Here is an 11,168-nt window from a genome sequence, read left to right as displayed (position 1 = left end):
TATTTTATTGGACAAATCTTGTTTTCTTGGTCAATGTGTTGGCAGTGAATTAACTGTAAAAAAGCTATCTATGGTAAATATCGATAGGTTCAATGAGCGTTTATTAATATTAATTATAATCACAACAGTCAAATAACAAACCTCTAAATCGCGCAAAGTCAAAATAATATTAGTTCTTACAGCGTTAGAGTAGCTCTTATTTTAAACTGCTTGATATTACCTCTACATTGGGAAATAAAATATAACATGTAACCGAGAATAACTACTATAGTTACCGTAAAAAAATTAACAAAATAATTGATTTTACCAGATGTGTTATCGAGAACATTCTCACAAATTAGACTTTTCATTTTGTTCTTTTCTATTACAAGCTATGTTCAATTACGAGCACACTTCTGATTTATGACCAAAGTTTATATGAATATGGATGTCCTTTGTCAGCAAGTTTTTTCACTAATTTTTAACTTTTTTTATTGTCATAATGTTGAAGTTGAATTCTCCCCGTCAGAAAAATGATTATTTCACAGCAAGTTCATATTTTTTAACTTCCCATAGGGTAAGTTATAGTAATCGCAAAAAAATCGACAATGAAAATTATTATATGTATATCTTTACGTTTTAGAGGTTTCTGAACATTTTGGCATACATTAAAATAAATGGATATAGGTGTGTGTATGTGTGTGTGTTTGCGTGCGGATACAAATTTCGTCGACGATTTCGGGAACACTGTTCAACCGATTTCGATTATTCAAAAAACATTTGATTGATGTTGATAAGGAGACATGCTGATTAGTTTTGGGCGAAGGCTGGTCTAGCTGTTCCGAAGATATGGGGCAAAAAGTGCTAGAAACGGTAACTCAGTTTTCGAGAACAGAGATTCAATAATTTAAAAAACATTTAACTTGTATGGACAAGATGAAGATCTGATCAAATTTTTATGAAGGCAGGTCTAGCGGTTACGGAGATCTAGTAGAAAAAATAAAAAAAATGCTATTTGGCGGTCAAAAATGATCATTAGACATATGCACATCAAATCATTCAGAGATCATCAGAAACTATTTTATATAAATTATATTGAATAGTATTTTATTAAAAAAAAAAAACTATGAATCTACGTAGTTACAATTTTCTTCATAAACATTGACATCTTTACTGTAACTAATATTTATTTGAATAGTGCTAACATAGTGTGTATGTGCTGAAGGACCATAAATTAGACTTCTAGTCTTAGGGTTTTCTATTATATGTTATTATGGAAACAAACTGATTTATGTATAAGTAAATATTTTTTTTATTTAATTTATTCTGCAATCTGTTTTACATGAGCATTAACATTAAGCAGAGATTGCTAACAATGATTATCTTACAATGTAAATCAGTAGATAGTAGCAACACCGAGCGGCGTGTCTACTAGGTGTAAGGACTAATTATCTATACTCGAAGTATTTGCTGTCATTTTTATTATATTTTATGTGCAACTATACCCACGAGAGGCGATTTCCACTTGAGATCTATGACCTCAAGTGGAAATTTGACATCAAAGTTGCCTGATGTCAGGCTTGGCGGTAGCGGGAATCGGTCCAGCGAACATGGTACTAGTTGGTGCTAGCCCACGCTTTAACCGATATCGTCACCGCTGGCCCTAAGTAAATATGAATATAATAATGTTTTGTCGTCGAGTTGCTTTACTAATTTTGAACTTTTACATCGTTATGATATTGAAGTTGTACCCTTCTCGTTAAAAACTTCCCTCCAACGTGCTTGCTTCAACACATAAAGCAGACATTTTCTGATAAATATTTTAATATAATTGTCAGAAACTCTAATATCGAAAAGCTAATAAATATTTATTCTCAAGGAAAAACTAAATAATCGCAGTAACAATTATTTTTAATTGAAATGTATCCGTTTGTGGCATTGACATCTTCATCGTAACTATTATCAATTTGAATAATTTTTACATGGTGTGCAGATACCGCAGCCGAATTTTGAATATCGGCATCTCCGGAGTTAAATCGGTGATTTAGTGTGGATGTGCATTGGATCTGGTCGGCTAATGCCCGTTCTAGTATGACTAATAGCGCGTGTAGTGATTTGATTTACGCTCTCGTGTTTTGCACCGCGCGATCTGGTGATGCATCGCCGGTATGATAAATCAAATCGGAAGCACACGACCGAATGTCAGTGCTTTGGATGCTGTTTTTGCTGAACAACTGAACTGTTGTTCATCCTTAACAATAATTAAACGTTATTGGTAATTTAGCATTTAAATTAGTGATGCCTATCAGGACGGATAAAGGTTTTGGTGGAACGATTTTTATACAAGGTTCCATGGATATACAACATGTCTTCATTGAATCCTGAAATATTCATGATAATAGTTCAGTCATTTAAGCTTAAATTAGGTAAGAATCTCGGAATTCGAGATACCCAGCTGTAAGCCTGTAAATACTTCTATATTGACACCCTAAAGTTGTCTCAAAACCTACGTATGGTAAGTTGTCCATATGTATAAATATGGTAAGTTGTCCATATATAGGTTTTGAGATAACTTTGAGATAACTTTAGGGTGTCAACATACAAATATTTACAAACTTACAGCTGGGTATCTCAAATTCCGAGGTGAACTTACTATAATGACTGGACTATCAAGATAATAAAAAGGTCGCAATGTTGCGATGAATTTATTCCATTTTTCTCTAAGCATACAATGTGTTTTTTAAAACTTCTGTCCTATGTGCTGTTATGCTTGAACATCTTTTATTCTGTGTTTAGATAGAAACTCATTGAATAACTCTGTATTTGATAGATTTGTATTATCATAATTTATCTAATAGCAACCATATACTATGTAATTAGATGCCCGAAAAAATGTTGGAAATCCATATTTCCACGTGAAAATGCATACGACTACTGCTTGATATATATTGTGTGTGTTTTTTTAAATATCAGTAAGTCTTTGACACATTGCAATGCTGCTGTATATTTATTATTAACACTTTGCCGTCCGCACGTCTTGTAAAAATTTATTCGCTTGGCGCCGGTAGTGCTAATTTGTTATCACTTTGCTTGTCCCCGCCCATTCTGGATATTATCGAAAAATTACAAATTTTTAGGTCTTACTAAAGTTGACAGGTATAACATTTTGTTATCTAAATTAAAACACCAACAGGATGGAAAGATTTTTGCCACTGGCCAAAGGACGATATTGTGCTCATGACACCACTGTGGTGTCGCCGGCTGTTGAGCGCTAGTTCGCGCCCGACACCACTGTGGTGTCGCCGGACGGCATAGTGTTAAGTTGCAGAACAAGAGTTTATGAATTCTTGCACACAAAAATACTTTGTAAGACACCACTTTTGGTGCCTCTTTTGCACTTTACTATGCTGGATTAATAAAGAAGTCGAAGAAAAATTAGCAATTGATTATATTTACACAACAACTTATTTAATAAATTATACATTAGTTTAATAAAATTATGGAACGGCAATAATGATTGCAATGGCAACGGCTGAGTCAAGTTTGAATATTCAATAAAATACTGAATATCTGAAGTTAATAAGCTTGTAACTGCAGTGATCAAACCAAATGTGTGCCGAATAATTAAAACAAATTTTAAAAGAGAAACGAACAAAATTAATATTATAGGTTTTGAATGCATTATGATTTGGACTATTAGTTAAAAGACTATTAGTTGAAAGTCATCTAGATTACAAACATCTTTTCAATCAACACAAAAAGGGATACAAATGGGTAAACTCTATTTTGCTATTAACATTACATATTGTCATTCATAATTACTAATTTTTTTGCATTTTAAAAATAGATTGAAGTTGAATCTTGAGAAATAAGAAAATGAAGGCATAGATTTTCAAATGAAATAAGATAGATAAATGTGACAAAATACAAATAATCCATGTAGCCAAAAGCAGAAGTGAGGTAAAATACTTATTAACACGAAGAGGTTACCTGGCCTTTGGCAGCTCATTTAGAAACTTATTAGTAACAAAAAGCTGAAGTAATGTGGAGAATAATGCTTAAAACTGTTTGAGGCAAATACATTTTGAAATAGTTCTATAATAAATAGTGAGCTTTTAGCTATTTCTAAAAATTTCAATAATTATTAACAAAGTGAATATCAGTTATTTTTCTAAAAATAGGAAAATCATATAAAATTGCTAAAAACTTTTTGTTTTGAGGCTGAGTAGAAAACTTTTCTATTCATAATTATAAGTATATATGAAAAATGTTTAGATATATTGAATCAATCTATTTATTGGCAAAAAATCGTATCGACATGGGTCAAAATATGAATTATCCGTAAATCTCTCTCATGAATTTCAAATCTATCCCATTTCTGGATGTAGCTGCATTTAATTTCATGGATCCGTTCAAAGAAATTTCGAAGCGGTTGCGTAGCCAGTAGAGCGTTATCAAATTTATATGCAGATGTGTATTTCATACAACTCCCGGGACAACAAAAAACTCAATATTACATTAAGCCAATTTCCTACCGAGGTCGAGAGGTGCGGGCGGAGCCGCGCATTGCCCGAACTAACGGCCATTCATCATATTCGAGCAGACAGTTATTAAGAGACTTTAATATCCGTTCCGCCGAAACTAAATACGTATAATAAATTGCTAACACATTGCGGCGAAAAGGGGTGACTGGAGGCTGTGACAGAATCCGATGATTTTGGAGGTGTTGACAAAATAACCGAGCGCAGAGTAGGTCTACGAATGACCCTGAAAGTACCAAGATTAAACAAGATGCAAAGAAGAATCTCGACTGATCTTTATCAAAAACTAGTCAGCGTATATGCGGATATCTAGTCAAAGGCAATGGATATCTTCTATATGTTTTTATCGGTCCAGGTTTTGTGAAAACGTGGACGAAACATCTGTAAAGAAAACTCAAAATTCTTAGTTTTTTCCATATATCGCAACTTCGAATTCCGCACGGTGTGGCCTACAGGCAAGTTGCAAATCAAAATTTCAGAAAAACTGGAAAATCTCTAGAAAATTATATAAACACACTTAACCATTTGTATACCATTTTATTCGTAATTTTATTCTGCATCTTTCGTACGAACAAAGTTTTTTCGTATCTTTTACGGTTTAGATAGTATAGTTAAAGTGCAAATTGCGGTTAGGTTAGAGCAACACTCCTCACGATTCGATATTTCTGTAAAGAAAACATATAAAGTATTATACATCGTTAGAAAGGTCTCAAAATTCTTAGTTTTTTTTCATGTATCGCGTTTCATCGAGTTTTATCTAAAAATTGTCTCGATAGGATTCAGATTACCTTTAAAGTCGGATTTACTGACAAAACATACATACATTCGGGTAGTTATTAAATATGTATATCTTTTAATTTTAATAGTAAATTAGTAAATTTGAAATATGAATTTTCTATAAAATTATAGAGCACATCTTACGCGTTTTTTTTTTCATATAAGAAAGTGCATTGATGCAGCAGAATAATATCATGAATTCAAGTTTTTAATGTTTATATTTTTTTAAGTTTTATGATTTTTATCAATAATTTTAGCCTATTGAAATAGCATATACATATATCGTAATATACTAAAATTATACACTTTGAAATAATATATTAAAATGCAGCAGCATTTTTTTTATTATAAAATGAATTTTATTAAATCTTTTAATGAAGTTTTACATATTTCTTAGATTTTAATGAAAATTATGAAAAAGGGTTTATAACATAATGCAATTGCGAATTAATGATAAAGTACAATTATATTGAAATGTATGATGATATAATGATTCTTAAGGCATATCAAAGAAGGTCAAATAGTTTTTTTAAAATGATTTTTTGCGTATTTATGAGTTTACACATAAATTCTAATACTTTTATATTGAACTATTTTGTAGAACTGACTTATTATCTGAAAATTAAATTTAGAAATCGTTTAAACATGAAAATATTAATGATAAATATAATTGTCTTTGTGTTATTTTATAATTTATCATCGACAACAAAATCATTAAATGTGAAAGATATTTTGATTTCAAGTTACTCTTGAAGATTAATAACAATCATAATGAGCACTTATTTACAACTTTGCACCATGATTAAATATGTTCCTCGAATTTATCGTTAGTTTGCAATTGACAATTATGTAAATATTTCTTTTACAATCATTTGTAACAGATTAAAAATTATTTATTCATTTGTAATTTTCTTCTTAGAACGCAATAGCATGAGCAAATAAAAATAATGAAGGTCAAGTTCAATGGCAAGTCATTGACTTTGGATGTTATTGATGAAATTGGCACTAACGAATTGTAGATTTAACACACTGATGTTATTATGTAAGAAGTTCTAACAGATTAGATTGTGAATGTAGTAACTGTTCGACTTAGAGCAAAAAATCTATTGCGATAAATAATTCACTGCAAAATTGCTTTGTCATTATTCAAAATAGACTACATACTTCTAAAAAACTGTACATCTAAACGGCGTACATATTTGTTTGTTTATGCCAATATAACCTCGACTTTTTCTTAATTAATATTTTTTGCAAATAAATTTCTTCATAAATTTTGTTTAAACATATCTTGTTTTGCAGAATTTTCAATAAAAATTCATATACAGAACGACACACATTTTAATTACGCTTTTTGCTTGCTACCGTAGCTTTAATTTCTCGTATATGGAAGAGATTTATTTTAATTATGAATGTCATTTTTACACAGAAATGAGATTCGTTATGATTTTAATGAAAAATAATGACAGTGCTTATATTATACGAAGTTTAATTGAAGAGTTTTATGTAAAATATGGTTATAACTGGATATAAACATATCTCTATGAATATAGAAAATTCTTTTAATTATTTGTCGTTTATCAATTTTTTCTATTCAGAGCTAAAAATCAATGCTTTTTTCTATAAAAGCACAATTTTTAAAAATCACAATCTTCAAAAAATATGTGGATTCTTATATTGACTTTAAAATGGCGTAAAATATAGCAAATACGTTAATTTTTTAATAAAAAATTAATCTCATTAGACAGAACATTGACTTATGGATTTGTACGACATATTTTGAATAGAATGGACTTCATTTTTATATAATAAAAAACTGTTTTTATTGATATATTATTAATTGAAATTTTTCTTTTTTTATTCAATGTGTGTTTTATGTTTTTCCAATAAATTTGTGTGAAGTATCCACCGAAAACAAGTAAAATGAAACGTATAGAAATCTGTTTGTTTTTAGAAACATAATTTAGTTTTATCTTCATTATCTGGATGAATTTTACCTTCAACTTTTTCCTTGCATTATTTATTTTATTTTCTTTCTGTGTCACAATTACTCTACAAAACCACAAAGCCACATAGTAGTATCCAATCGCAATCAATTCAATAAATCCTTCATTTTTTATTTTTGTAAGTTAGGAAAATGCTCTGTTCTTACATTAGCAAAGTTTTTTGTATATTTTTATGTGGTCATTATATTTTTACTGCCACGAATGTAAAAAAGTGCGATAAGGAGTTTATTACGACCTCGATGAGAGATGTAGAACAAAAGTCGTTACGTTGAGGGATTAGATGTAAATTTGATAAAATGCTGGAGGTAGTACCTATAGTAGGACAATCAGTGGAATAAATCACAAATTAAGACAAATAATTTATAAATATTATAGGATAGAAAGATAAATATCTGTCTAAACTTAACTAATCCTATGCTAGCCAAACCATAATTCAAGAAATATAATGTATCTGGAAATAAAAAATAATAAATCAAAAATTAGATAAACAACTTTAACAGTTCATCTGTGATCTGGGTCACCAATTTAGTTAATTTTTTAATTAAAATTAAATATTAATAATGAACGGCTATAAATAACGAGATATTTTTTCTCAATTGTTTTACATTCACACATTCATCAAATTTTCTTCTAACAAAGACCAACTTGTATTGCTGGAATATTGTTATTACAATGCATTCAGGGATTATAATTAGATAACAACATAATTTACTGTATACGATATATTTTTGTAACAGATTAAGACTATTTTGGCATGTAGCTTGATTTCAAATTAAGCTCGTTTTTTTCTAAAGCTGATATTTACAATCTAAAAATTACCAATGTATATAAAACATAAAACAAAAATTGACTATTTTTAATATTTGTATCTTTGTACCTATATATATTCCAAACTGCTCTTCTGAGGATCGTAACGAGTTATGAGATGATCTCTCGCAGGTATAACGACAGAGGAAAGACAATAAAAAAATCGCGAACGAAACGCGTAAATGCTTTTCTCGAAATTGCGAAACAAGTCATAAAACGTCGATCGTCTTGAATAATGTCTTCTTTCTGGCGGGTCTTGCTCGCTTTTGATATATTTTGCAATATCCCATTACGAATTCCGTAAAGTATTGGTCTGATATTATGTGTAGATGTCATAAAATTTGGATGTTATGTGTGTGAGGTAGAGACAGGTTCATGAAAATAAATCAAGGTGATATACCTACTATGATCGGATTTAACTTGTACTTTTATTAACTTTCTGAAGAAAAAGTTGCTAGTTTTAAGTTTCCTCAGCTTTTCAAGTCATTTTGAATCGCTTCAGACCAAAATTGGAAAAATTATATTGAGTAGATTATAGCCAAAATTTTTGTTCACGTGTTAACCAAAAATATTGACAAAATATTACTCGTAAAGTTTATCTATTATATAAAATAATTGTTATCGTATACACGTAAAAAAATTATTAATTAAGAATAAATTTAGATATAAGTAAAAAATACTGTTGTGTAAATTTCATATAAAGATTATATTCGGTATTCATTATATGGATTGATCGATTTATAGATTGATTTATGCATGCATTGATTTAAATATGAATTTTAGTATTCTCGAGTGTGTTAATGAAAGCCAAAATATAAACGAGGAGAACTATAGCATTCGTTTGAATTAATTAATTAATTAATTTGTTATCAATTACGTTCCCGAATTGTGTACTTAATGACTGCGATTTGATTGCATATTAATACCGTACCGCGAACAGGGGAATCTTCATATCGATAATTATAAAGCGATAAAATCGCATTGCTAAACAGTGAGCTTAATTATAAACTCGGTTATTGTGGAATATAACATTTAATTTGTCCCGATGTATAGAACTAAACCGCTATTTGCCTACATGGTAGTTTTGTCAATTTGCATTTTAATCAGGTGAATTGAAAATGGATTATATCGGATGTCGATCTAAATCCATTTATAATTATCATGTGCGATTGGCGTTTTTATCCCCTGATTAATATTTTATTGTAATAATACCCTCACACACACACACATATATATATATATATATATATATTTTCAACATTTTTGGACGAATTGAATTTCAACATAACATTTTGGTGGCAGCGGTAATGTCAAAAAGCTTTTCTTTATTTGATATTGAAAATAAAATATAGTAATTTTGACTTAGGAATTTTTTACTGTAACTACAACTTATATTTAAAGCTGATATATTTTGAATTCTGCGAAATTGAAATGTGATGTCAGTATTATTATTGGCAAAAAGCAATTATGATTTAAGGATGGAAAAAAACTTTAAATTAATTAAAATTTAACTAACTTAAAATTTGAACGTAAATGCTGATATATGCGAAAAATCATATAATGTATGCTAAGAAGCTGTTTGTTAATTGATCTTAGAAAGAAAATATATTAATTATGGCCGAGAACACTTTTAGTAATATCAATTAATGTATAACTTGTTAAATTTTGCCTAATGAAAATGTATTACCAGCAATATTATTGGCAAATATATATATATATATATATATATATATATAACTTTTGTGTGTTGCTAAATATAAATCGACAAAGGAAAGGAATTTGCGAAGCGTATAAAATCTGGTGTCACGTGACCGGATATGACGTCACTTGCAGCGGCCGGAAAACGAAATGAAAATCCGTAGCGGCCCCTGCAAATGAAAATCCGAACTCGATGGCGCAGAAGTAACACGCATTCGAGACAATTCAGCTACGAACTCGAAACGTTCAAGTTCCGCGAACATAAAATGAACTTCCATTACGAAAGTGTTATCAAAAGCTTCGGTGCCATTCATTCGGTATAAATATTGCAAGAGTGCTTACCACATTTGCTAATGGTGTTTTGGCATTTTATTTTTAACAGTCATATTTCTAAAATGCTATACTCTTTCATTTTATCTAAACATTATTAATTTCCCATATGTCTAAATATATATAAATGTGTCTAAAAAAATTGTTTATAACGACTTTTATTCACAAAAATATGTAACATTACAAAACATAATAATTGTTTTTTAAACAAAGTTAACATATAAACTTCAGGATTGTTATCTTGTATTGAATCTGCTAACTCCAAGCAGTAATGAAAACTTGTTCCAACACACATACAACATTTTTCTCACTTTGAACCCTATATCAAAATATAGGGTATGGTTTAGCTGTTATGGCGACTGTTACTTTCGTACCCTGGCACCCAATCTCCCCTACAATTACAAAATATTAAAAAAAATATAATGGTTGTATATATTTTCAAGCAACAATATTAAGATTCAAAACATTACTATTTTTAATATTTATTTTTTAAATTGTAATGTTTCTAAAGTCCAATCAGAATTTGCGGTTTGAACGCTTCCATTCACTTATAGGTTTTTTACAAAACGTCATGTTCAATAGTTTTTCCTTGAAAACTTGGAAAGCATAAAAATTGTCATTTAGTTGAGAGCTGAAAACCGCATTGCGAGAATGGGTAATATCTTGAATACAATGTTTGTACGTTCTAGCAGGAAAACTGTAGTGAAAACTTAAAGCACAGAATATTGGAACAGGCGACGAAAAAATAAAAAATAGTTTGTTGGCAAGTTCTGTATGTAATACGAAAATTTCACATATATCCAAGATTTTATTGGGTCAAATTAAATATTGAAAGAAAATGATTTACATTCTTTCTTATAGATATAACAAAAGTAGCTTAATTTAATTGTGTAACCTTAAGTAAGTTATTAGGTTGTTGTTATTTTTTGTTCTATATCATGTATTCAAATTCTAGCAATACCTAATATTATTTGTCTCTTCTGAAGTCAATAAATGCCAAATATTTTATACAGATAGTGGTATACTTCAATTC

This window comes from Ctenocephalides felis, unplaced genomic scaffold (assembly GCF_003426905.1).
Source record: "Ctenocephalides felis isolate EL2017-DRISC unplaced genomic scaffold, ASM342690v1 CF-g0.4_SCAFFOLD_01604, whole genome shotgun sequence".
NCBI classification, from domain to species: Eukaryota; Metazoa; Arthropoda; class Insecta; order Siphonaptera; family Pulicidae; genus Ctenocephalides; species Ctenocephalides felis.
Note: the sequence above shows the minus strand (reverse complement) of the source record.